The sequence below is a fragment of the Eurosta solidaginis genome, chromosome 2 (assembly GCF_040869045.1).
Source record: "Eurosta solidaginis isolate ZX-2024a chromosome 2, ASM4086904v1, whole genome shotgun sequence".
In the NCBI taxonomy this organism is placed as follows: domain Eukaryota; kingdom Metazoa; phylum Arthropoda; class Insecta; order Diptera; family Tephritidae; genus Eurosta; species Eurosta solidaginis.
In genome coordinates this window covers 82,237,237-82,264,406 of record NC_090320.1, presented here as the reverse complement: position 1 = coordinate 82,264,406, position 27,170 = coordinate 82,237,237, and the positions used below count along the sequence as shown (strand labels likewise).

At 41.8% G+C, this 27,170-nt stretch overlaps 1 protein-coding gene across 6 annotated transcripts in view; it reads left to right on the top strand.

Moving 5' to 3' along the window:
• Positions 1 to 27,170, top strand: part of LOC137240033 (ATP-dependent RNA helicase vasa-like) — a 213,819-nt gene that overhangs the window by 36,172 nt on the left and 150,477 nt on the right. The gene's annotated exons all lie outside the window — the stretch shown is intronic.

Genomic DNA, 27,170 nt, shown 5'->3' with positions numbered 1-27,170 from the left:
CCAATTGTCAACCTCACCTATCCGTGGCGAATCCTGTTTCATTAACAGCCGAGGCTCTGGCGACACCGAACTCCTCATGGATCGTGGTCATACTAAATCGTTCCCGAGATGGTCAGGTTAGTACTTTTGGAACTTGTTACCGAAACATACCGGATCTGCGTCCGGCAAAGGACCATCAACATCGATAACACTCCCAACGCTTCCCAAGGCAGCCGGTTCTATGTACCGGAGCGGTCGATAACACTCCCCAACGCTTCCCAAGGCAGCCGGTTCTATGTACCGGAGCGACTCGAGTTTTTTCCAGACCAAGGGCTGTCATTTTAGTGTAACCCCATTTAATTTGTTGCGTCCCTACCACAAATTGTTATCCTCCCAGAAGATCCTTGCAGCGGGACTGAGCCATACTCTCCTGTTCAGGGAATGTATCGAACCCAATGCGGGACCTATACCTGATCCCGGTCCGGAGAAATGATTTTGCTGCGTCTGCCGGAAAATAATCTTTTTAGGACGGTCACACTCTTGTCAGTGTGTCACGTGCAAGGGATGTTCTGTGCTAGACCCCAAAACCCGACGTCCTCGTAACTTTTATAAATCTTTTCTGGCTCCTTGCTCCTCACGCCCAAGGGCACCTTAGAGTCCCCTACTACCTTCTAGCAGCCACGCTGCTCAGCAAGCCACAAGTACCCGCTTCTACTCGCGCCCTATGGCGCCATCAGCTCATAAAGCCGCGCCCACTCATGACTAAATTCTGCGTAGTAGAGTCGGTAGCAATGCCGAGCATCATCCCCCGTCTTCTCCCCCTCTTTCCGGCAGCAATCGCGTAGGTCAGGGAAATATACTCTTAGTCCCTACCGTTTGCCAGCATACAATATATACGTTTCCGTCATCTGCCCAATGCAGCTCCTGTCTTGGACGGTGCCACTTTCCTAGATGGTGTGGTCTCCTCGACGGCAATCCCCCGACGGGTTTCATTGCACCATGCTGCCAGGCCGCAAACCCAACTACACCGGGTATCCCAATGCTTACCCAGGGACGTCCAGTCCCAGGACCACAACATCAATTGCGTCCTGGCCTCCCTCAACTCAGGCGTAGTCACCCGTCACTTACCCCTAGAGTGACGACGTCCCCCTTTGCACTTCAGAATTCTGCAATTAAACTGTAATGGATTAACTGGGAAGATCACGGAGATAGTTGATTTCATGAAGCATCGATCCAAGAGACCAAACTCAGGCACTGGAAGAAGCTACAGGTCTGCCATAATACTGCGCTCAGAACCGCCACGGGCTGTCTTCTTATGTCCCCAGAACACCATCTACATAATGAGGCGAGAATACTCCCCATCAGGGAGAGAAATGAGATGCTAACCAAACAGTTCCTGTTGAATACCCAGAAACCTGGGCATCCCAACAGACATCTGATTGATGAGCCAGCACCGCCTAGGGGCTTAAGGAGTCATCTCCGTAAGCATTTTGAGGAAATACGGCACCTGAGAACTCAGCCGTATGAAGCAAAAAAACACAAGCAGGTCCTTGGTGAACTCCACAAACAGGCGTCGGACCTTTATGCCGGGAATTGCAGGAGCTGCATTGGGCGGATGTCGCAAACATATATATTCTGTGCTGACAAACGGTGCAAACGGAGGTAGGGACTAAGAGTCTTTCCCTGACCTACACGATTGCTGCCGGAAAAGAGGGGGGGGGGAGGCGGAGGCAGGGGCTGATGCTCAGCATTGCTACCGACTCTACTGCGAAGGTAGTAGTTATGAGTGGTATCAGCTGTTTGAGTTGTTGGCGCCGTGGGGCGCGAGCAGCAGTAGGTCTGCAGGAAGGTAGTGGGGGGGGGGGGGCGTTTAGGCGTAGACTACGGGAAGCCCTTGGGCGTGAACAGCAAGGAGCCACAAAAGATTTATAAAAGTTACGTGGACGTCGGGTTTTGAGATCAAGCCCAGAACAACCTGTCCGATGCAACCATCCCTTACACGAGACACACTGAACAGAGTATGACCGTCCTAAAAAGATTCTTTTCCGGCAGATGCAGCAAAACCATTTCTCAGGACCGGGGTCAGGAGACGGACCCGGATTGGTTTCGATGCCTTCCCGGAGTAAGAGAGTATGGAGCAGTCCTGCTGCAAGGAGCTGCTGGGAGGATGACAATTTGTGGGAGGGACATAACAAATTAAATGGGGTTACAATGAAATGACAGTCCATGGTCGGGAAAAATCCCGAGTCGCTCCGGTACATAGAACCGACTGCCTTGGGAAGTTTTCAATATCTTCGCTACGTGTGGAAGGAGTGATATCGGTCGATTTTTCTCGCCTTCGTTTGCTGGTTTCCCAGGCTTTAGCAGTGTAATTTTCAATGTTCGGGAATGACAAAAGACTTCAACGGCAGGTTGAAAACGTGCGTTAGGTAGTTTATTTCCGGACATCGATGGGAACCGGAAGAGCAGCAAAATATTGTAGGTGTCTTCGGACATTTTTGCCTTTTTACTTTATACTTTTAGTATCTATAGTACTTTATAGTTTTAGTATCTTTTAATACCTTTGTATCTAGTCTTTAAGATTATTTTTGATCATAGACTGAATAAACTAAACTAAATAAAACAAAAAAAAAAAACAATAACAAAGCTTTTGACAGTCAACCACGACATGCTACTGCAAAACAGAAGGTTCCTTCCCCCTTATCTAAAAATATGGACCGCGAATTATCTGAATGGTGACAAGCATCGGTTAAATTTAAGAGCGAAACCTCAAAGGCGAATTAAACAGGGGGACCGCAGGGTGGTGTCCTATCCCCGCTTTTGTTTAATTTTTACATATTAAAACTCCCTTTCCACCAAAAGGGGTTACTATTATTTCCTACGCCGATAATGGCAACGGGATTTGGCCCTTCAATAGACGAACTAATTTCTACAATAAGCAGCTATCTCTCCTCTCTAGTTTCCTCACCTTTCGCGACCTGGCTTTACCACCGACCATATCCCAGCTCAGACGTGGAAGGTACAAATGACGCAAATATAATACTCTCACCGTCAAAACGCATGCCATCGAAATTGTATCAAAAGTACAAAGCCGCAACAAAATCCTCAAGTTGCTTGCCCGCAGCACCTGGGGAAAAGATAAAGAAACGTTGCTAACCACGTATAAAGCAATTGGTCGTCCGCTCATGAGCTACTCACTAGTCTGGTCGCTTGGTCTAAAAAAACACATACTGGAAAAGGATGCAGGCCTGTCAAAATACTGCAATCACAACTGCCACGTGATGTCTCCTTATGACCCCTGAACATCACCTAAAAGTGAGGCCAAAGAGCTCAACATTAATGAGCACATCGATATGCTGAACAGGCAGTTTTTGCTAAACTAACACAAACTGGGACACCCTAGCAAACAACTTCTTGATATAGTCTTGCCTCCACAGGGGGTTAAGGGATCAACTCCATAAGCCATATGATGAGATCCGGCACCTGCCGTTTGATCGAGACAAGCATTAGGAGGCGCTAGGCAGAATTCACACAGAATCGGTAAACGCCTTTGCCAGGGTGCGCCCGGGAGACACGAATTACCCTGGTCCAACTTTGTTCTGGATACTGTAACAGGTTAAACTCTTAGAACTAACCCCGACATACGTAATGTGGAACCTATGCCCCTAACACCAATCTCCCTCTATGGTCCGCCCCTGTTGAAACTGCCTTGGACTCCCGTGGTTTTGACGAAAATTTGTGAGTGATTGTGCCCATTGAATGGGACGAAGAGGGTTAGGGGGTAGAATATACCCGCGGTAGATATGCCTGTCGTAAGAGGCGACTAAAATACCGGATTCAAGGGGTTGTGTAGCGCCGCCCTTTCAGGTTGCCAGCGCAATACATAGCTTCTCCAAACCCAGTTGTCAACCTCAGCTATCCGTGGCGAATCCTGCTTCATTGACAGCCGAGGCTCTGGCGTCCCCGAACTCCTCATGGATCTAGGGGGTGGGAAGGCGGGATGGGTTAGAAGGCAGCATGTGGTCCCGAGATGGTCGGGCTTGGTACCGGAACGTACGGGATCTGCATCCGGCAAAGGACCGTCAACTCGATAACACTCCCCAAGGCCTTCGGGGAGTGTCCTTGTCGCACAACAACAACAAGCACTGTTAGCACAACAACAACCAACTTCTTCTCATTTGATTATTCTAAAGCGAATTTTGTTGACTTCAGTAATTTGTCTTTTTGAAAACTAATCAACCCACTAAATAACTAAATATATAAAAGTTTACCAAGTTATGTGCATATTAATTTTATGTTCTCTGTAATCACAGTTTGAGCATGCTTCACTTTTCTGTTTTAACACGCTTATATTAGCTTCACTTGTATGTATGCTTGTTTGTGACTCGCTTCCCAAGGCAGTCGGTTCTGTGTACCGGAGCGACTCGGGTTTTTTCCCGACCAAGGACTGTCATTTCAGTGTGACCCCATTTAATTTGTTTCGTCCCTCCCACAAATTGTCATCCTCCCAGCAGCTCCTTGCAGCAGGACTGCTACATATTCTCTTACTCCGGGAAGGTATCGAACCCAATCCGGGTCCGTCTCCTGACACCGGTCATGAGAAATGGTTTTGCTGCATCTGCCAGAAAAGAATCTTTTTAGGACGGTCATACTCTGTTCAGTGTGTCTCGTGCAAGGGATGGTTGCATCGGACAGGTTGTTCTGGGCTTGATCCCAAAACCCGACGTCCACGTAACTTTTATAAATCTTTTGTGGCTCCTTGCTGCTCACGCCCAAGGGCGTCCCGTAGTCTACGCCTAAGCGTATCCCCACTACCTTCCAGCAGCTTCGCTGCTCAGCAAGCCACAACAAGTACCCGCTGCTGCTCGCGCCCCACGGCGCCAACAACTCAAACAGCTGATACCACTCATAACTACTACCTTCGTAGTAGAGCTGGTAGCAATGCTGAGCATCAGCCCCTGCCCCCGTCTTCTTCTCCCCCTCTATTTTCTGGCAGCAATCGTGCAGGTCAGGGAAACAGACTCTTAGTCCCTGCCTCCGTTTGCACCGTCTGCCAGCACAGAATATATAGGTTTGCGACATCCGCTCAATGCAGCTCCTGCCTTGGGTGGTGCCACTTTCCTAGATGTTCTGGTCTCCGCGACGGCAACCCCTCGACGGGTTTCATCGCGCCATGTTGCTAGGTCGCAAACCCAAATCATCCGGGTACCCCAATGCTTGCCCAAGGGCGCCCAGTCCCAAGGCCACAACAGCAATTGCGTCCTGGCCTTCCACAACCTAGGCGTAGTCACCCCTCACTTACCCCTAGAGTGGCGGCGTCACCCCTCATGCACTTCAGAATTCTGCAGTTCAACTGTAATGGACTAACTGGGAAGATTACGGAGATAGTCGATTTCATGAAGCGGCACAACATCCGCATTGCTGCGATTCAAGAGACTAAACTCACAGCAAGATCTGCATTGCAGACCTGCTCTGGTTATAATGTCCACAGGAAAGACCACGAGAGCGGAAATGGAGGCGGCCTCGCGTTTATCATACACCACTCTGTGCAATATCATATATTTGATCCTGGCATCGACCGCAGTGACAATGTCTTAGAACGTCAAGGCCTATCTGTCCGGTCAGGCGATGCAAATCTAGAAATCATCAACATCTACATCCCTCCTGTCACATGTTGCCCCAGTGGATACCGCCCTAATATCGAGGCCTTACTCACTGGCAACAATCGCATTATCTTAGGCGATTTCAATGCTCATCACGACCTATGGCATTCAAACTTGCTGGCGGACAGTAGGGGTGAGATGTTGGCGGATCAAATAGACGAAACGACGTTCTGCACAATAAACGGAGACGCCCCCACACGTATGGTAGGAAGCTGTCACAGTTCGCCGGATATTTCAATCGTGAGCGCAGAACTCGTAAACTGCGTCAACTGGCAGCCGATGGTAACATTGGCATCCGACCACCTGCCCATACTTATTTCGTTCGAGCATACCGCCGACTTCATCGTCACCGAAAAACGCACTTTCATAAACTTCAAAAAAGGAAAGTGGGAAGAATATAAATCTGCAACAGACAGCAGCTTTGCTGCCCTCCCTATCCCGACTGATGCCCGCCAAGGGGAGCGTGCCTTCCGTAAGGTCATTGAATCCGCCTCGGCACATTTCGTTCCCGCCGGGAGAATTCCCGAAATCCGGCCCCACTTCCCGGCGGAGGCCGCGAGCTTAGCGAGGGAACGCGACCTTATAAGACAGCTTAATCCAGGCGACCCCCAAATAAGGGATATAAACCAACGCATCAGATTGCTTGTGGACGAACACAAGCGGGCGAAATGGGAAGAGCACCTAAGAGGTTGTAACCTCTCTACCGGTGTAGGTAAACTTTGGTCCACCGTAAAGTCCCTATCGAATCCGACTAAGCACAAAGACAAAGTTTCCATCGCCTTTGGCGATAAGGTGCTGTCGGATGCGAAAAAATGCGCGAGCGCTTTCTGCCGACAATATATAATGCATCCTACGGTCGACAAAGATAGACGGAGAGCCAATAGACACGCACATAAACACAAACTCAGCGCGTCACCAATTACCATCACCGCTAGAGAGGTTGAGGACGCCATTGGTCGCGCTAAACCATCCAAAGCAGTGGGCCCAGACGGCATAGCCATGTCGATGCTTAAAAACCTAGGGAAAGAGGGTTTCAAATATTTAGCGCATGTCTTCAACCTGTCTCTTTCCACCTTTGTCATACCCGAGAAATGGAAAATGGCCAAGGTGGTCCCGCTACTAAAGCCTGGGAAACCAGCTAACGTAGGTGAGTCATATCGTCCGATATCTCTCCTATCGCCAGTGGCAAAGACGCTTGAAGCCATTTTGCTCCCTTATTTCCAAGCACATTTGCAGCTAGCCCCTCATCAGCATGGCTTCAGAAAACTCCATAGCACTACCTCCGCGCTAAATGTCATCAGCACCCAGATAAATTGCGGTTTGAATCAATATCCCCACCATAGAACAGTACTCGTAGCGTTAGACCTATCAAAAGCTTTTGATACGGTCAACCATGGTTCGTTACTGCAAGACCTGGAAGGGTCCACCCTTCCCCCATGTCTTAAAAGGTGGACCGCAAATTATGTGGGTGGTCGGCAGGTATCGGTGCAATTCAGAAACGAAACATCAAAACAAAGGAGAATTAAACAAGGGGTGCCACAGGGTGGTGTCCTATCCCCGCTTTTGTTTAATTTCTACATATCTAAGCTACCTTCACCACCGGAAGGAGTCACAATCGTTTCCTACGCCGATGACTGCACAATAATGGCCACAGGCCCAGGCCCAAGGATCGATGAGCTATGCAATAAAATAAACGGCTATCTCCCTGATCTCTCCGGTTTTTTCGCCTCGCGAAACCTGGCATTGTCACCGACTAAATCTTCCGCGACCTTGTTTACAACATGGACGCCCCAAATGTCGACCATATTGAACATCCACGTCGATGGCACTACGCTACCGACTGTCCTACACCCCAAAATCTTGGGTGTGACGTTTGATCAGGATCTACATTTTGGTGCGCGCGCACCCGCAATTGTTCCAAGAATTCAGAGCCGTAATAAAATCCTCAAATCCCTTGCTGGCAGTACCTGGGGAAAAGATAAAGAAACGCTCTTGACCACATACAAAGCAATTAGCCAGCCGATTACGTGCTACGCGTCACCCATATGGTCGCCAAGCCTAAAAACCACCCACTGGAAGAAACTACAGGCCTGCCAAAATACTGCTCTCAGAATCGCCACGGGCTGTCTTCTTATGTCCCCAGAACACCATCTGCATAATGAGGCGAGAATACTCCCCATCAGGGAGAGAAATGAGATGCTGACCAAACAATTTCTGTTGAATACCCAGAAACCTGGGCATCCCAACAGACATCTGATTGACAAACCAGCACCGCCTAGGGGCCTAAGGAGTCATCTCCGTAAGCATTTTGAGGAAATACGGCACCTGAGAACCCAGCCGTATGAAGCGGAAAAACACAAGCAGGTCCTTGGTGAACTCCATAGACAGGCGTCGGACCTTTATGTCGGGAATTGCCCGGTGAATCCAGTACTTGAAGAAAAATATCCAGAACTCGCAGAAGAGGAACGCATACTCCCCAGGGAAACGCGTGTCACTCTTGCTCAACTTCGTTCTGGATACTGTAACAGGTTAAACTCTTACCTATCCAGAATCAACCCCGACATACAAAATGTATGCCCTGCTTGCAATGTGTCCCCACATGACACCAACCATCTCTTTAATTGTAATGTGGAACCAACGCCTCTAACACCCCTTTCCTTATGGTCCACCCCTGTTGAAACGGCAAGTTTCCTTGGACTCCCGTTAGAGGATATTGATGACAATTTGTGATCGGTCGCGGCTATTAGGTGGGGCGAGCATTGCTACAACAACAACTCTAGGCTAGGCGCGCAAAGGAAGTTAGACCCGTCTAGATATTACATTGCTGAGCTTTACTTGTCAAGGATGAACGCCGATCGTTTAATAAAAATTATTTGTTGAACTAAATAAGGCTGGGTGCGAATTCACCCAAATTTTAGGTACCTAAACTAATATTCCAATGGATCTTTCCAGCACTGCAACAATTTAGGTAAAAAGCTGTCATAACTTTGGGAGTTCTTTTGACAATCTAAATTGTTTTTATGCTGAAAAATAAAACAAATAACAAAAACCTGTATTGTATTTGCAATGTGCAGACATATATGCTTCAAATAGACATGGGCCACGGAGGATCCACGGTAGGAATTCCGAGACCGAAAACAAACATGGAAATGCTGCCGGCGACAATTAGAGGTGCTGATTGATTTAACGCCTCCACACATAATAATTGAGCAGCCAGCCAGGAGTACTTTAGTAAACATAGCTAAAGAGGGATGTGGATGATGCAAAGTGATACAGTCATGGAACACTCATCCAACTTCTCAGGGATGACACGAGGAAGCTAATTAAGTTTCAGAAGCGCTTCAAAATAGAGCTGAGGAACAAGTGTACGTGGGACACCTCCAGAATTGAAGCGCTTCACCAGGAACACTATAATATGGTACACCGATGGCTCGAAGACACCGGAGGGCATAGGAGCGGAGCTCTTGGCCCCCGAACCAAAATGTCAGTACCACTCTGAAAATATCGGAGTATCTTCCAAGCCGAAGTTTTCGCCATAAGCCGGTGTGCAGAGATAAATTTACAGCGTGGATATACCTACGAGAGAATCGCTATACTAAGCGACAGTCAGGATGCGCGAAAGGCCCCCTGTTGATACAGCAAGTTTCCTTGGACTCCCGTTAGAGGATATTGATGACAATCTGTGATCGGTCGCGGCTGTTAGGTGGGGCGAAGCACTGCTACAACAACAACAACAACATGCGCGAAAGGCACTATCTAGATTAAATCATCAACAGTCTAGGGGCCAAAAACACCATCGGTTTACCTGGACACAGAGGAGTGGATGGTAACGAGCAAGCGGACGAACTTGCCAGGTTGGCAGCGGCCGAAAACCCAATAAAACGGAGCCCATCATGCCGATTAGGGTCACACACAATAAGGGAAGAGTTCAGCCAAAGGGAGGCGTGCCTCAGAGAACAACACCGGCGCAAAAGTCCAGGACTGCGGCAGGCAAAGGCACTAATAGGAGGGTACACCTCAAAGCGATATAAAGCTATGATAAACCTCCCAAAAAGTAGCCTCAGAATTTTAACAGGAATACTCACAGGTCACTGCAGACTAAAGAGCCACATGCATAAACTGGGCATATCATCTAGTAGCCTTTGCCGATTCTATGATCGCGAAGATGAGACTGCAGAACACATCCTGATGAAATGCGATGCAGTCACGAGAGGAAGGCTTAGGATCCTAGGATCACCAAAAGTAGAAAGTAGTCACATACATGAAGCCGAGAACCATTCTGGACTTTCTCAGAGAACTCGGTTTGGACGAGGTGTTGTGAAGATAATGAGGGCACAATAGACTAATAGGTCGCAGGGTTTAACCTAACAACTTACATATCTATCTATCTATCTACCGATAGTTTCCAGTGATTTAGGTTTTTTGTGTATTTAGGTAAGGAAGAAACCTGTTAATCCAAGAAATTTCCTTACCTGGGTAACAGTCATCGGCTGAGGAAACTCTTCAACACATATAGTCTTCATTTTCCTGGGAGCTATACCTGCTTTATATACCTCGTGACCCAAGAAAATTACATCGTTCGCAAAGAATTGGCACTTTGATGGTCGTGACGTAAGACCATCTATCTTAATCGTTTCCAACACCTCTCGTAAAACTATTATTCCTTCCTGGACTGACGGGGTAGCTATGATCACTTCATCCACGTAACTGTTACATTATTTCTGTGCTTCAATGACGACATTACTCGTACTACCATTTCTTGAAATACCATCGGTGCATTTACTAAGCCAAAAGGCATCAAGTTATGTTCATACAATCCCTCATGAGTCAGAAATGCTACCCCAGCGGGTTAGGGGGTCAGAATATACCCGCGGTAGGTATGCCTGTCGTACGAGGCGACTAAAATACCATAATCAAGGGGCTGTGTAGCGCAACCCTTCAGGTTGCCAGGGCAATATATACATAACTTCTCCAAACCCAATTGTCAACCTCACCTATCCGCGGCGAATCCTGTTTCACTAACAGACGAGGCGAGTTGCAGAGCAGACGAGCGCAGAGCAGACGAGCTGGCCAGAAGAGGCACCACCGACTATATCCTTCCGGGAAATGATTCGGTAGGAATACCCATGGCCACTTTCAGGCTTCGTGTGAACACAAGCACTATAAAAATCGCAAATGGACTATGGTCAGTCATATCATCGTGTGAGACATCCAGGCAAACCTGGCCCTCATATGACAAGGGGCGCACAAAAGCGCTTATGATTTTAAACAAATCAGTTCTATCGTCCCTGATAAGGGTTCTAACAGGGCATTGCTTAATAGGCACGCATGGTGCTAGAATGGGGGTAACGACCTTCGACTATTGTCGCAGCTGCAGATGTACAGAAGAGGAAGAGACTGTCCAGCACCTTCTCTGTCATTGTCCAGCGCTTAGTAGGTTGGCCATCCTTGGTAAACCTTTTCTACATGACCTCGCTGAGGTTTCTAGCTATGAAGTAAAGGCTCTAGCAAAATTTATAATTTCCACGAGGTGGTTAGACCCGCTTTAGGCAGGGTAGGGGTCCTCTTTGAGACCGTATAGGGTATTACAATGGGCCCATTGGTGGCCTAAGTAGTGAGCTGTTACCATAGTGTCCAGCTCAGCCCTTGAAACCTAACCTAACCTAACAGACGAGGCTCTGGCGACCCTAAGCTCCTCATGGAAGTTGTGGTTGGGGAGGGAGGGGATGACCTGAAGGTTTAATGTGGCCACATAAATCGTTCCCGAGATGGTCGGGCTAGCACCTCAATGGTGCTGTGGTAACGGAGCGTACCGGATCTGTATCCGTCAAAGGACCATCACATCGATAACACTCCCCAAAGCCTTCGGGGAGCAACCTTATCGCTACAACAACAACAACAACAACAACAGTCAGAATTGCTGAAAATTTCTTGCAATCTTCTTGAATCGGGACTTGATAATATCCGCTAGTCATATCCAAAGTTGTAAAAAATTGTCCGCAACTTAACTGCTCCTCAACCACTGACATTGGACTTTGTTATCAACACTAAAGACGCGGCGTGTGGATAAGAACTGTGTCGAAAGTTCACATTGTTTTGCAAATGGTACCTGGTATCGTTTACCCAGTATAGGGCTCTGAGTCATAACATGTATGTCCATTGATGTAGTTTTGGATCTTCCCAGAGTAGATATGCCAGGCCCGACGTTTCTGAGGGGCCCGCGATTTAGATGTACTAACACATTTTATTTAATTCAGGAGAGTCTTTAGTTGTTCCATGTGCAAATTTTAAGCCGAATTTGAAAAGCAACGAATATTGATAATGATTTTTTGCCTGGGCCTTCGAACAGTGAGTAGACAATAAAAACATCAAACAAAAATGTATGTTTACATGAATCCGAAATCGTAAAGTTTCGTAGTGACACTGAAGAAGGTTCATCTTCAAAAAGTCTTCCAACAATACCACCAACTCTGTATCAAAATCCAGATTATATCGATATCAGTACCGTGAATAATGAGTTTTTGCGATCTGAAGAAGTCAACGAAATAATTCGTCGAGGTCATCAAAAGTGTCCTGTTATTTTTCCACATGATCGTCATGACGACGCATTTCCCACCTCGTTGTTAAACAGAATCTTGCCAAATGGAGAGAAAGTGGAGCGTGACTGGTTGGTGTGGAGTGTCAGTAGCAACGCTTTTTATTGCCACCATGTCGTCTATTAAGCACCAATACTTTAAATTGACCTAAACTTTCTTATCCTGGCGGATATTCGAAATTGCAGGTGTGGAAGAAGCTATACGATAAACTGCCACCACACGAAAATACTCAAGATCACATTAAATGTTATATTCAATGGCGATCTTTACAAAATCTAATTCAAAAGGAGGCTACAATTGATACACTTATCAATGAAGAGCTAATCACTTAATCGCTGAAACTAAAAAGTGGAAAGACACTATTTATTTTTGGGTGAAAGAGGCCTAGCTTTCAGAGGCGAAAGTATATACATTAGACTGGGTCGATTTATTAACATATATCGCGCCATCGATTTTTCGATAGGATTTGGGCTCTGGAAAAAAAAATTCCACTACGCATAACCAAAAAATAATTTTCGAGCCTGCAAAAAAGAAAAAGTGGCGTAAGGGTAAATTTTTCGACCAAAACACTCCCCAAAACCCAAAAAATAATTTTTTTTTCTCCTGTTATCGCCAACGTTCTTACAACAGTTTTTTGAAAAAAAAAAAAAAAAAAAATATTTTTTGGGTTTTGGGGAGTGTTTTGGTCGAAAAATTTACCCTTTCGCCATTTTTTTTTTGCAGGCTCGAACATTTTTTTTTGGGTATGCGTAGTGGAACTTTTTTTTCCTGAGACCAAATCCTATCGAAAAATCGATGGCGCGATATAGGTTAACTTTCGTCCATACAAATCGACCCAGGTTAATATACATATCTTGGTGAACGAAACAATGGAAATTTTTTGGGCATTAGAACTCATAAGCCATTATGATCCGATACTTAGAGATCATTTGGGGAAAGTTGTGATTTCACAACAGCAGCACAAACTTTTACGAGTTCACTATCTTTCCCCAGACATTCAGAACGAGTTTATAGAAATTTGTGCAATACACGTGAGCGAAACTATATTAGATCAACGCAAGAAAGCCAAGTATTTTGCTATTATCGGTGGTGCTACGCCTGATGCTAGTCACGTTGAGCAGACTACGATCATTTTGCGCTACCTCCATTTCAATTCGAAAGCAACAAATTTTACAATTTAAGAACGGTTTTTGGCTTTCGTGGATTGTAACCAAAAAACTGGTAAGGAAATGGCGGATTTAATTTGCTATACTCTAGGTAAACATGAAATCCCATTAAAAGATTGTCGTGCACAGGGGTACGATAACGGCGCCAATATGAAAGGAGTTAAGAACGGAGCACAACGTCACATTCTCGACAAAAACTCGAATGCTGATTACTCGCCTTGTGCAACCCACAGTCTCAATTTATGTGGTGTTGATGCTGCAGAATGTACGACTGCAATTACTTTCTTCGGAGTTGTACAAAAATGTTTTACTATTTTCAGCAGTAGTCCACAACGATGGGACATCCTAAAAAAAATGTACCGGGCTCTGTTCACAGTCTTTCAAACACTAGGTGGTCGGCTAGAATTAAGGCAATCAGACCATTCGCAAACCATGTTTCAGGACTAACACGCGCACTAAACGCATTATTTAAGCTAAATTTGACTACACAAGCATACGGAGATGTTACCGGCATTCTAAAGTACATCAACAAGTTCGAATGTATCTTGCTGTCCTCAATTTGGTTCAAAATACTGACAACCATTAATGAAAGAAACGTCGTACTCCATCCAAGCTAGAGACGCCACCATAGATGTTGAGGTGCGACGCTAGATGCCTTATTAGCTGATTTGAAGTTGATCAGGAACCAATGGGAAACAATTTCAAACGAATGCAAAACAGTGGCTATTCAATTGAACATCTCGCCAAAATTTCCGGACATTCGAAAGAGAAAACCCAAAAGACGTCTTGAAGATAATGGAAATGAGATAATTACGGATGATCCAGAGTCTGATTTTAAAAACAATACCTTCCTGGTGATCGTTGATTCGGTAATCACTGGCATTACTGAACGATTTGGAGCTATGACAAATTTGGGCGATACGTTTTCCTTTTTGTGAGAATTTGAAGACGTGGTGAAACTACGGTTCGGGCGAGCGCAGCAAAATTGGTCGAAAAATACGTACATTTCTCAAATCTTAGAATGCGAAATAATTCTCTTTAAATACAATTACGAAGCAAATTTTGATAAAGGTCTGTCACGATTGGACCCCCCAGCGGTTTAGGGGATCAGAATATACCCGCGGTAGGTATGCCTGTCGTAAGAGGCGACTAAAATACCAGATTCAAGGGGCTGTGTAGCGCAACCGTTCAGGTTGCCAGCGCAATATATAGCTTCTCCAAACCCAATTGTCAACCTCACCTATCCGCGGCGAATCCTGTTTCACTAACAGACGAGGCTCTGGCGACCCCAAGCTCCTCATGGAACTTGGGGGTAGGGAGGGAGGGAATGGCCTGAAGGTTTAATGTGGCCACACAAATCGTTCCCGAGATGGTCGGGCTAGTACCTTAATGGTGATATGGTACCGGAGCGTGCCGGATTTGTATCCCGCAAAGGACCATCACATCGATGACACTCCCCAAAGCCTTCGGGGAGCAACTTTATCGCTACAACAACAACAACAACGATTGGAATTGCTAAATGCCATCTATGTTCAAAATCTGTATACAATTTTCCCCAACGGTTGTGTTGTTTTACGTATCTTTTGCACTATACACTGTAGCTAGTGCAGAAAGTTCTTTCAGCGTCTGTTCAAGAATCAAAAACTTTCACAGATCGTGTTCATCTCAAGAGCGAGTTTCAGGACTTGCCCCGCTTTGTGTTGAATCCGTTTTGGCAAGACAGTTAAATTTTGATATTATTATAAAAAATTTTGCAGCAAAAAAAAGCAAGAAAAGCCACTTTTTGATATCCGAACCTTCTATATTGAATAATTAATATTTTTAATCATCATTATATTTATCAGAAATGTACTATATTGTTACAAAATAACTAAAAAGATTATTTAAAACAATACGTGGCTGTTAAAAGGGAATTTTATTTCTACGATAGAACAGTATAAATAGTAAATATTCTGTGTTAATTATTGTCAGCTCTTAGTCCAAAAATCCTTTAGTTGATGTTGCAAAAAATTTGTTTGATGTAACCGTAATCCATCAATATTGATTAATGACTTGAGACGCCATTAAATCAAATTAAGCGAATGTATTAGTGGATTTTTTTTATAGGGGGCCCGTAAATTGTTTAGTCCCGGGCCCGGATTTTCTCTCTACGGCTCTGAGATATGCCTTCTGCAAAACATTCGTCATAATAATTTAATAATGTGAGTACTTCCTGCTGATGTTTCTGAACTAAATTCTTGTTTGCATTGAACTGTTCCGCTTTTAATTTCCAATACTATTGATCCGGAATCAATTATCAAATCACGATATTGATCGCATAGCACATCCCTTCCCAGCAAAAAGTTCCAACTCTATGATTGCGTTTTTCTGTTCGGCTTTATTGAAAGATTTTGATGCAAAGCAAATCGGTAAATCATTATCTCCATGTTTTTGGCTTAATATAGCGCCACAACCACTCTTAGATGCATCTACAGTGATAATAAATTCTTTTGAAAAATCAGGGTATTGTAATAGTTGAAGAGACATTAATGATAATATTAATTTTTCGAAAGCTTTTTCGCAAGCATCATCCCAAACAAATTCAACTTTTTCCGATTTAGACGATTTAAAGGGGCTGCCAGGGACGCAAAGTTAGGTATAAAACGCCTATAATAATTGCAAATGCAACGAATCGCCTAACAGCGTCTTTGTCTTTAGGCTTATTATATTTTTTAATTGCGTCTATTTTTGAGTCATCTGGCAGCAGGCCTTTTGAGGTGCATTTATGGCCTAAAAAAGTTACTTCAGAACGAAGGAAATTGCATTTGTTGGGATTTAACTTTAGATTGAATTTTCTACAAGTTTCGAAAACTTTTTCTAAATTTTTGAGGTGATGTGTCTCGCTACAACCGATGACGATAACATCGTCAATGTACATAAAAGCTTGATTTGGCGAAATGCCTGAAAATGCTAATGACATCATACGTGAAAAAGAGTTTGGTGCTATATTTAAACCGAAAGGTAAAACTTTCCAACGAAAAGCTCCTCGATCTGTACTGAAAGATGTAACGTCTCTAGAATTGACATGAAGTGGTATTTGGTGAAAACCAGAAAAAAGATCTAAAGTCGAAAAATATTTGGCTCTGCCAAGATTGTCGAGAATGTCGTCTACACGTGCCAACGGAAATTTGTCTGCGATAAGCTTTTTGTTGACTGCTCTGAAATCAACGCACATACGATAAGACTTTTGGCCTGAAGGATCTTTTTTCGGTACCAGAATTAAAGGACTGTTATAATTAGAAAAGCTGGGTTCTATTAAATCATTTCGCATTAAATTTTCGACTTGTTTATTAATTTCTTCGCGTTGTGTATATGGTAAACGATAATTTTTTATATATACTAGATTTTTAACAGTTAAACGTAGTTTTTGTTCGTAAAAGTTATTTAAAGTCATACGATCAGTTTTTAAAGCGAATACATCGGCATATTTTAAGCATAAGTCTAGCAATTGTTTTTGAGCATAACCTGGCATTTGATTTTTCAAAATTTTCGTTAATTCCTCTAAGCGTTTTTGATCTTTAGAAGTTTCATTAATTTTGTAGACATTGTAGTTGGTGATATCTTCTGTTACGATATTGCAATTGTTGACATGTTTTACTTCGTCAGTAACATTTAAAATTTTTAGAACTGGATCATTTGTGTCAACAATGCACTTTGCCGTAAAAACACCACTACAGATTTCTTGTGAGTCTACAAAAACAGAATTGTCGCATTTATTAATTTAAATAAACGATAAACTTCACATCTCGGAGGAATAACTAAAGAATCGGTACTTGTACCGTGCAAAATTGGAATATTTTGAGTTTTTAAGCCGGTATTAATAGTTATGCTATCGCTTGCGTAATTAATAATGCATTTATTTAATTTTAAAAAGTCTTTGCCGAGTATTCCGTTTGAAGGTATATTGAAATCGTCGTTAACTACATGTAAAGTATGCGGTATTAAAAAATTATATGCAATTAAGTTAGTTTTTAAGGTTCCTAAAGTTGAAATTGTTTCTGCTGTTACGCCTGTTATATTATTAATTTCATTACTATTAAAGTTACAATTTTGAGATAAACTTGAAATTTTGATTAAAGAAATGTCTGCTTGAGAATCTACTAGAAAAGTACAAGGTTTGTAGGAATCGCTACATTGAAGTTTAATAAAATCTGAATAATTAAGGTTCAAGCAGTAGAAGATGGATTTTAATATTTTTGAAGAAGATTCGTTTAATTGTCTAAATCGTGATTGTTGTTGTTGTTGTAGCAATGCTCGCCCCACCTAATAGCCGCGACCGATCACAAATTGTCATCAATATCCTCTAACGGGAGTCCAAAAAAACTTGCCGTTTCAACAGGGGTGGACCATAAGGAAAGGGGTGTTAGAGGCGTTGGTTCCACATTACAATTAAAGAGATGGTTGGTGTCATGTGGGGACACATTGCAAGCGGGGCATACATTTTGTATGTCGGGGTTGATTCTGGATAGGTAAGAGTTTAACCTGTTACAGTATCCAGAACGAAGTTGAGCAAGAGTGACACGCGTTTTCCTGGGGAGTATGCGTTCCTCTTCCGCGAGTTCTGGATATTTTTCTTCAAGTACTGGATTCACCGGGCAATTCCCGACATAAAGGTCCGACGCCTGTCTATGGAGTTCACCAAGGACCTGCTTGTGTTTTTCCGCTTCATACGGCTGGGTTCTCAGGTGCCGTATTTCCTCAAAATGCTTACGGAGATGACTCCTTAGGCCCCTAGGCGGTGCTGGTTCGTCAATCAGATGTCTGTTGGGATGCCCAGGTTTCTGGGTATTCAACAGAAACTGTTTGGTCAGCATCTCATTTCTCTCCCTGATGGGGAGTATTCTCGCCTCATTATGCAGATGGTGTTCTGGGGACATAAGAAGACAGCCCGTGGCGATTATGAGAGCAGTATTTTGGCAGGCCTGTAGTTTCTTCCAGTGGGTAGTTTTTAGGCTTGGCGACCATATGGGTGACGCGTAGCACGTAATCGGCTGGCTAATTGCTTTGTATGTGGTCATGAGCGTTTCTTTATCTTTTCCCAGGTACTGCCAGCAAGGGATTTGAGGATTTTATTACGGCTCTGAATTCTCGGAACAATTGCGGTTGCGTGCGCACCAAAATGTAGATCCTGATCAAACGTCACACCCAAGATCTTGGGGTGTAGGACAGTCGGTAGCGTAGTGCCATCGACGTGGATGTTCAATATGGTCGACATTTGGGGCGTCCATGTTGTAAATAAGATCGCGGAAGATTTAGTCGGTGACAATGCCAGGTTTCGCGAGGCGAAAAAACTGGAGAGATCAGGGAGATAGCCGTTTATTTTATTGCATAGCTCATCGATCTCTGGGCCTGGGCCTGTGGCCATTATTGTGCAGTCATCGGCGTAGGAAACGATTGTGACTCCTTCCGGTGGTGAAGGTAGCTTAGATATGTAGAAATTAAACAAAAGTGGGGATAGGACACCACCCTGTGGCACCCCTTGTTTAATTCTCCTTGGTTTTGATGTTTCGTTTCTGAATTGCACCGATGCCTGCCGACCACCCAGATAATTTGCGGTCCACCTTTTAAGACATGGGGGAAGGGTAGACCCTTCCAGGTCTTGCAGTAATGAGCCATGGTTGACCGTATCAAAGGCTTTTGATAGGTCTAGCGCTACGAGTACTGTTCTATGGTGGGGGTTTTGATTCAAACCGCAATTTATCTGGGTGCTAATGACATTTAGCGCGGAGGTAGTGTTATAGAGTTTTCTGAAGCCATGCTGATGAGGGGCTAGCTGCAAATGTGCTTGGAAATAAGGGAGCAAAATGGCTTCAAGCGTCTTTGCCACTGGCGATAGGAGAGATATCGGACGATATGACTCACCTACGTTAGCTGGTTTCCCAGGCTTTAGTAGCGGGACCACCTTGGCCATTTTCCATTTCTCGGGTATGGCAAAGGTGGAGAGAGACAGGTTGAAGACATGCGCTAAATATTTGAAACCCTCTTTCCCTAGGTTTTTAAGCATCGGCATGGCTATGCCGTCTGGGCCCACTGCTTTGGATGGTTTAGCGCGACCAATGGCGTCCTCAACCTCTCTAGCGGTGATGGTGATTGGTGACGCGCTGAATTTGTGTTTATGTGCGTGTCTGTTGGCTCTCCGTCTATCTTTGTCGACCGTAGGATGCATTATATATTGTCGGCAGAAAGCGCTCGCGCATTTTTCCGCATCCGACAGCACCTTATCGCCAAAGGCGATGGAAACTTTGTCTTTGTGCTTAGTCGGATTCGATAGGGACTTTACGGTGGACCAAAGTGTTCGCTCCTGAGGGTCGTTCACGTTTAAAGAGCGTACATTGGCATTACTTCGCGAATTTGAACGTCTATTATTATTATTAGCATTATTGTTACTACTACTAGGCTGATTGTTTCTATTAGTGCTATATCTGTCATTATTACTTCGATTAGAATTATTGTACCTGTAATTATTATTGTTGTAGTTATTTCTATTGTTATTGTTGAATCTTGTGTTTGGATTGTTGTACCTACTATTGAAATTAGTACCTCTATAATTTCCTCGAAAACTACTTTGCCAATTACCACGAGAACGAAATGCTAGTACTTGTCTTTCTTTTACCTCATTATTACGTTCAACTATCATTTTTGCAACTACGTCTTTTGAATCACTGAAGGTAGTTGAAGCCAGAATGGATTTGACCAATTCTGAACGAGTGTTCCACCTGCACACATTCACTGTTTGCTCTACGGCCATTTCATGTGCCTTGGCTTGTGTCATACCTTCAATAATCAAAGAACGTTTCAATGCGTCGGATAGTTCTTCAACGCGCTTAGCAAAGTCCGAGTAGTTATTATTGATGACATGTAAGGACGCGATTTTACCAGAAACAACTTTCGAGTTGTCCGGTTTTATTCTATTTCTCAAGGCATTCTTTATGTCATCAACTGAGTTTATCTCGGTTGGCAATGCTTCGCGTGCTTTTCCCTCAAGTTTGGATTTCAAAAATGCAATAAAAGTGCTATTTAAATTTTGATCTGAGAAGACTTCAATTAATTTTATTTTGTCGATAAAAGATTCTAATGCCAGCGGGTCCCTAATAATTGAGGCGCAACTGGTAATGAACAACTTTTTCTGTTCTGAGGTTACCATGATAGAAATATTGTTATTCGATTGTAAATCTGAAGAATTATTTAAAAATAAATGTAAGGCGCGATAACCTCCGAAGAGATCTAAGGCCGAGCTTCTCTTCCAATTTGCGTCGTGCTCCTCTTGATTTTCCCTACAAATTGGCCGGACGGGACCTACATGATTTTATGCCGACTCCGAATGGCATCTGCAAGGCAGATGAGTTTTCACTAAGAGCTTTTCATGGCAGAAATACACCCGGAGCGCTTGCCAAACACTGCCGAGGGGCGACCCCGCTTAGACAAATTTTCTTCTAATTGAAAAACTTTCTTTCTAAAAGTTTTGATGTTGCTTTGCCCGGGGTTTGAAACCAGGGCATCCGGTGTGGTAGGCGGAGCACGCTACCATCACACCACGTTGGCCGCCAGAATTAAGAAGAATTATTTGTCGAAGGTAAATTAGAAGAATTCGAAGTAGAATGAGAATTGAAAAAGTCAGCTTCTGACTGAAAATTGGAAGTGCTAGTTAGTAGGTTGTCTGAATTATTAGACGAATCTGCTGAAGGCTGAGTGTTTATATATTAGTTACTGACTGAAAATTTGAATTATTATTTTCTGCGATATCTGAGTCATTAAATCCTAAAAAATCTTCTTGACGAGCTAGTGAGCACCTTCCTTTAGAGCTTGATTTATCGCTGGAATTGCCCTCAGAATCGGACATGTGCTTGAAACAGGGTAATTTTATTGAAAATTATTTTAAAAGAAAAATTTTGTAAATCAGGTAAATATTTTGTAAATCAGAGTATTATTTGAAAATCCGGTTAATATTTTTTGCGTTGGGTATTATATTTTTTTTGAATATACGGTAGTGTTTACGTTTACGGCCACACCGCTTTATATCGGAATTATAGAAAAGGTATTTTGTTTCATGGACGCACCGCTTTATATCAAAAAAATCTTCTATAATATCATGACCTTAAATAAAATTTCAAAACTGTTTCTCTAATGTCTATAGCAACCGAGAAAATATTTTAATTTCCCATATCAAATTCACTTGTTTTATATAAAGGCAAAAATTTCATTTAATGGCATATCAGAAAATTAGGGGAGCTCAGGATTTTGTGCAAATGGTCAGTGTGGTTACAACCTGGTGTAGCACTGTTACACGAAACGCCAAAAATTTATATGGCTATGCATTAGCAACATCAAAACCGAAACTGCACAAAACTCAGAACTGCCTTAATGTAATTTTAATTACTTAAATTTTTATTTATTTTTTCGTATTTACAAAATATGTTACATTCCAGCAGTAATTTCTCAAAAATGTTGTTGTTTTTTTTTTTTTTTTAATAAATAAACAAATGTAAGGCGCGATAACCTCCGAAGAGATCTAAGGTCGAGCTTCTCTTCCAATTTGCGTCGTGCTCCTCTTGATTTTCCCTACAAGATGGCCGGACGGGGCCTACATGTTTTATGCCGACTCCGAATGGCATCTGCAAGGCAGATGAGTTTTCACTAAGAGCTTTTCATGGCAGAAATACACCCGGAGCGCTTGCCAAACACTGCCGAGGGGCGACCCCGCTTAGACAAATTTTCTTCTAATTTAAAAACTTTATTTCTAAAATTTTGATGCTGCTTTTTCTGGGTTGCGAACCCAGGGCATACGGTGTGGTAGGTGGAGCACGCTACCATCACACCACGGTGGCCGGCCTAGAGACCTAGAAAATTGGCTGTGATAAACGATTAATTCAGTAAATTCAATTTTAATACATTTTAATTTAATTTAAATGTTGATAAGTATTTAAGCTGTACAATGTAAATTGTAAATGTTTACAAAAATTACGATAATTTCTTTTTCTGACTTGGAAATTTAAAAATTTGGAAATGGCAATAATTGAATTAAATACAAAATTCATTATTTAAAAGCATTAGAAAAATATTTGCAGAAAACTGTAGAGAACGAGAAGTTCAATATTAAATTTTTAATATATTTTGATTTTTTTCAAAAGCGTTTTGTATTGATGGTAAATGTACAAATAGAAAAGTTTACCGCTTTGAAAAGCATGCAAAAAATATGTATAAAAAAATCTTTATTTTAGCAAAAAATGTTTTCGCTTACGATTAAAATAAGATATGTTTTTAAAATATAATATATACTTTGCATTAACTTCACTTCGCCAGTTTCGTTGGTATAAGATGTGCTGAGTGCTGGTTAAAAATTCCGTTTATAGATCTGGTCTGGAAAGCTTCTTCTCCTAGTTCCTCGTGGTTCATCTCCCAATTCATATGCTCACCATTACCTTGTCTTTGATTGTAACATAGCTGTTGCATTGTATCCACGCTGTTCGCAGCGCGATGATAGTACTGCCTTTAATTTCCATGCCAAAATATGTATTTTATTTGATTTATATTGTTCACAGGCTAAATTATTCATAATGGGCGTAGGTTGACGCACCCATAGTCTAACAATAGCATCGATATTTGCACCATTTTGTAATTGTAATTTTTCACACAAATTAGAATGCAAATGCGTCGGCTTTATGACAAATGTTTTTGTACGTCACAAAATATATGAATATGTTTTAATGATAATTAAGAATTCGGCATTTTATTTCTATAATTTTTAGCTCAAGGACGAATGTCACGGTCGCCATGTAAAGTGCCATTTCGATGCTACTTATTTTTGGGCTTGCAGCCCCCAGCGCACGCACACTCACAAACAATAAAAACTAATTTTAATTTCTTTCGATTTAGTTAAGTTTTATTTAAATTTCTTTATTTGTATTTTAACGCCCGATTCTAGTGTGGTAACAATATTCTTCACCACGGTAACGAAATCATGTGGCAACTTTTACAACCTTTAGATATTCTACCCGCGAAAGTAGCCGGATAATTTTTTACCCACAAAAGTAGGTGGTTACATCGAAATAACCACACAACAGCTGTTGTTTAGAAAAAGTCAAAACTCAAAAATAAAGAATTGTAAGCGCAAATAAGTAAAGATAATAGTAAAAAAGTCTTGCCCCTTGCTATACATATTTGTTTACATTATGTACTTTCACAGAATAACTTACAATATACTTTTGTAGAAACTTATCATGCATAATATGCATATACACATCCTCCCGTTTATTCGTTTACCTCGTATCTACAAGTGAGACATTTTCGGTAAAGCGAACACGGTAGCCACACTCATGTTTTCATTTGGGACCAAAATTCATCGAAAAAAAGGACCAAATTTTGTTTTATTTTATTAGTATACAATACAAAATTTTAGGATGTTTCCATATAAAATTTTACTAAACATAGTGAAGACTTTCCTTTAATTCAAGCTGAACAAACAAATATATGTGCACGCAACCAAAAATGGTACTATATTTTGACATAGGAAAAGTCTATGTCTTCCACCAACCAAACGTTGTGAACCTAGTTTTGGTCACAAAGCTTTTGGTTCTAGCATTATGTTGTTGATTGCAATGAAATAAAATTTATAGTGCAGTTAGGTTTTAGCATATACATATGTGTTTGGGAATGTACCTAGCCTTTTGCAGCAATATATGAGTATTACATATATGGGTTTTAGTAAGAAACGGTTCAAAATTTGTGTTCAGGTGTTGCCGAACTATGTATGTGGAAAACTCAGTAAATCATAAATGAAACTATGCAATTTTGTTAGTGCTATTTTTATAGGTGCTTTCTTTTTCCCTTAACGTTTAAACTTCATATCAGAGCCTCAGACGTCCTGCTAGCACCTACGGGAATAATTTTATACAAAACATTTTTTCCGAAATCAAATCTCTTTTGTATTTGCTTCCTTCTGTCTTTGAGTTAAAATATTTCTTGTGGCAAGATACTTAGTTTTCAATTACCTTGCGTGGCTTAACACCACAGTAGTCCTGGAATTCCTTGAACTCATTGAGCTGGGTGAGAAAGATTTAAATATCAACGTGCCAAACGAGAAGTAATGCATAGAATTTCTTTGTATAAGGTTCGAAAGTGTTAGGCTTTTGGTAGAGTGCTCGCTATAAGCTATGCTAGGCGAGAAGCAATTTTTATTTTCATATATTTTACATAGTGTTGTGTAACCGATCGAAATATCTAGCCGTTATTAATATTATTATAAAACAAGAGTGTTTTTTGATTAATTGGTTATTTTGTCAACAATTAACGACAATGTGTTTGCAAACACTTTTATTTTTAATATCTGGCATAAATTATATCCTAGGTGAAATGTAATTTTTCTGGTACATTTTATTGACTAAGCACTTTTTATGGTGAGAGTTCCATTGAAGTAAATTCAAAATTATATGGCGGCTAACGAAAGTGTGGTGAATTTTTGGGCAATATTGTGAATTTTTACCTGAATGAAAAAGAAAGAAAAGTACCAATCGTGGCTAAAAGGACCAAAATTGAAGAAAAGGGACCAGCGGACCAAATGGGGTTGGAAGGGACCATTTTGGGTCCAAATGGACCAAAGTGGCAACCGTGAAAGCGAAGAAAACTACCTTTCAAATTTCTCCACAGACACTGGTGAGTTTTTCGGTAATGACAGCGTAACCACTTGGGCCAGAATCGCGGATAAAAGAACTGGTAACGATATTCGGTTACATAATGTTCTGGGTACTATTTTACCGGTAACGCTCAGAATCGGGGCGTAAGTGACATTTAGTGTGAAAACAATACTCTTCACCACGGTAACGAAATCATGTGGCAACTTTTACACCCTTTTGGTATTCTACCAGCGAAAGTATCCGGATAATTTTTTACCCACAAAAGTAGGTGGTTACATCGAAATAACCACACAACAGCTGTTGTATAGAAAAAGGCAAAACTGAAAAATAAAGAATTGTAAGCGAAAATAAGTAAAGATAATAGTGTAACGATTTTTACTTGCAAATCCTCTTATTTGCAATCCTCTGCTAAGTTCGAATCACTAAACTGTTGAATAAATAACTCCAATTTGTAATAATGCAAAATGGCCTTTATTAAAGTACTTCACAATAACACTCAAACTGTGCAACGAATAGCTTGCTTAATAACCAAACTGATTGATAGCTCAAATCAAACTCTACTATTCAAAGTAATACTGCTATAGCTCGCTAGATAGCGCTTAATCGAAACTGCTTGCCCGCTCAAATCAAACTGAATTCCAGCGCCTCTACATCTGTCGCCTTTTATACTCTTTAATTTTAACATTCGCATCTTCTAGGCGCTTCCAGAATCTACTAGTCCATTAGCTCTCAAACATCTCAGCTGTAACTACAATTGCACAATTTTATAGTTTTTCTCATTGCATACTTTTAGGAGTATCTCAGATATATGCATGTGTTTGTGCATTGACTCTCCGCTGCTCGTATACGTACATGGTACGTATGCAGAAACGATATAATATAGAGACATTGCATAGACGAAAAATCGTGTGAGGCAAGCTTCACAAAATTCTAGTAGGTCACATTCACCACTTACCACAGCAGAATTTGTTAAACTACCACTGTCTGTATTTGTTATTTAATAATTATTTGTACACTTTTTAGTCAGCTAATGTGTTCAGAATTTTAACTTTTACTCACTAAAACTCCAATCAGTGTATATCTGTGCTTAAATTATGTTAAAAATTGTGTTAAAGTTTTTGGTGTTGTGTAAGTGACCTACTAGAATTTTGTTACGCTCCGCTGCTTTCCACCGAAGTTCGCGCATGCAATATCTTTATACTCAAAAATCTTTGACATATGTGTAGACGCAATTATTTATTCGTTTATGTAGATACGTAATGATTGAATTATTGATGTGAATGTTTGTAGTTTACAGTCTCTCGCGCACACATAGGCGTATAGCAAAAAATTTTTAATATAAAGATATTGCATGCGCGAACTTCGGTGGAAAGCAGCGGAGCGTAACAAAATTGTAGTAGGTCACTTTCACCACACCAAAAACTTTAACACAATTTTTAACATAATTTAAGCATAGAAATACACTGATTGAAGTTTTAGTGAGTAAAAGTTAAAATTCTGAACACATTAGATGAATAAAAAGTGTACAAATAATTATTAAATAACAAATACAGACAGTGGTAGTTTAACAAATTCTGCTGTGGTAAGTGGTGAATGTGACCTACTAGAATATTGCTATACATATTTGTTTACATTATGTACTTTCACAGAATAAATTACAATATACCTATGTAGAAACTTATCATGCATAATATGCATATACACATCGTCCCGTTTATTCGTTAACCTCGTATCTACAAGACATTTTCTGTAAAGCGAACACGCCACACCATGTTTTCATTTGGGACCAAAATTCATCGAAAAAAAGGACCAAATTTTTGTTTTATTTTATTAGTATAAAATATAAAACTTTAGGATGTTTCCATATGAAATTTTACTAAACATAGTGAAGACTTTCCTTTAATTCAAGCTGAACAATGTGCATGCAACCAAAAATGGTACTATATTTGGACATAGGATCAGTCTATCAGCCCAGTTCTAAACGAAAATTCCGTGCAAGTTTTTTTCCCTTCTCCCATTCCTCGTATTCTAAATAAAAATTCCTTGTGAGTTTTTTCACTTCTCCCTTTCCTCATATTCTGAACAATGTTCGAAAAA